Here is a 2,011-nt window from a genome sequence, read left to right as displayed (position 1 = left end):
AGGTAAGGGCTTTTCCCCATGCAATGTTAGGCTAGATATTAAATTAATAGTTTGTAAGATATTGATATATGTCTTGATGTCTTAAAAGAAAAATATTGATTTTTACTTGCCTTAAAGAATTTAACTATAATAGTTTATTTTTATGAGTAATATGTTTGCTTTGATAAACTTAATTATAAATTTCGATTTTTATTATTATAACATGAGTAATATGTTTGATGTCATATATTTGATGTAAAATTATTATTTGTGTGTTGTTTACGTGTACTTAATTATAAAGCTATGATTTTTATTATGATCTCATGAGTAATATTTTTTAAGATATCTTTTATTTAAAGTTTCGATTTTTGTGCTATTTCGTTTCAAAGTTTTGATTTTTAAGAAATCTATATGAGTCTCGGGGGAATTGGTGAAAAATTTTAATTTTAATTATGATAAGATGATTAAGTTGATTTTTGTGACGTGTTTAACGACAAACCTTGATTTGTATGACTAAATAACAATTAATCGGAGAAAATTTATAGTAGAAGAAATAAAATTTATATTTGTATGTGTTATTCATTATTTGAGTTTTGAGTTCTATCAATAACACATTGTTAATCCAATTTTATAGGTTATAAAATGAAAGTTATGACTGTAAGACATTTATTCATGTGTTTGTGTGTTATATATTTGGGATAACAAATTTATTGACTCTTGATTGGAAGCGTCCATGAGAATAAAACTTTGATGTCATATGTGATTAAAATTTTATCTTGAATATTTTATATTTGTGGTTGCCTAATTGTGTTTTAAATAGTGATATCTTTGTGGTTGCCTTAGTGGCTAGTGATTTGTATTTTTAATATTTTATATGTGTGGTTGTCTAAGTGGTATGGTTGGTGGTTTGTGTTTTAAATATTGTTATCTTTGTGGTTGCCTAAGTGGCTGGGGATTTGGGTTTAAATGTTGTTATCTTTGTGGTTGCCTAAGTGGCTGGGGATTTGGGTTTAAATGTTGTTATCTTTGTGGTTGCCTAAGTGGCTGGGGATTTGGGTTTAAATGTTGTTATCTTTGTGGTTGCCTAAGTGGCTGGTGATTTGTGTGATTATCTAAGTGAGTGGTGACATGTACCTTTGAGCATCATTATCATTTCATAACATATCATATGCATCTTTGTGGACGCCTGGGTGGCTGGTTTAATTTTTCCGCATTGGTATGGGTGACTTCTGTGTGGACGCCTGTGTGGCTGGTTATATCCGGATCATATATATTTAGGAGCATGCACAACTTGCATATATTCTATTGTTATTTTTATTTTGATCTAATTATTTGCTCTACGGTTGCTACTTGATTTATTTAGATACATTTTATGACTTTTAATACATCTTTGAAAACTATTAAAGAACCAATTTCTTTAAATCTTTTATGACGAAAGGATTTTATATTCATATTTTATGGTTGTTAATTTATTATTTAGTTTAATTTTGTTGTGGGATGAACTGACCCCTTACACCAATATTTAGGTATTAATGATCTCAAAGAGTTGAATGAATGATGTTTGATTGGTGCACGCACGTGGAAAAATGAGGGAAAATGAGACTTTTACTTAAAAAAATGTTTTGTATTACTAAATTTTTTGTAGTACATTGTAAAGTTATTTACTTTTCATCATTAACTTTTAATAGAAATGCGGAAGTGAGATTTCATTTGCTGGGAAATGATTGATTGTAATTAATTTCAGTCAACCTTGCTTATTTTGAATTTCACTTAAAGATACTTTATTTTATTTTGGAGCATAAATGAATATTGATCTAATAACTGGAATATTAATTTTGCAAATAAATGAATAAATAATATTTTAGTAAATTGCATTACATTCTTTTAAAAAAAAATATCAAGTCATTTTTTTCTGACGCCCCTTCAAATTATTACATGATGAACTACTTCTAAAAACAAAAATTATAGTTATTTCTAAAAGAAAACTAATATGTTTAAGTAATTTTTGGATAAAAAAATTTGGGGCGTTACA

The 2,011-nt window shown here is 27.4% G+C and overlaps 1 protein-coding gene across 1 annotated transcript in view; it reads right to left on the bottom strand.

Annotated features, from left to right (window-relative positions):
* LOC101494667 (uncharacterized) overlaps positions 1-2,011 on the bottom strand; it is an 8,879-nt gene that overhangs the window by 4,905 nt on the left and 1,963 nt on the right. The gene's annotated exons all lie outside the window — the stretch shown is intronic.

The sequence above is a fragment of the Cicer arietinum genome, chromosome 2 (assembly GCF_000331145.2).
Source record: "Cicer arietinum cultivar CDC Frontier isolate Library 1 chromosome 2, Cicar.CDCFrontier_v2.0, whole genome shotgun sequence".
In the NCBI taxonomy this organism is placed as follows: Eukaryota; Viridiplantae; Streptophyta; class Magnoliopsida; order Fabales; family Fabaceae; genus Cicer; species Cicer arietinum.
This window is presented reverse-complemented; position numbering and strand designations above follow the sequence as displayed.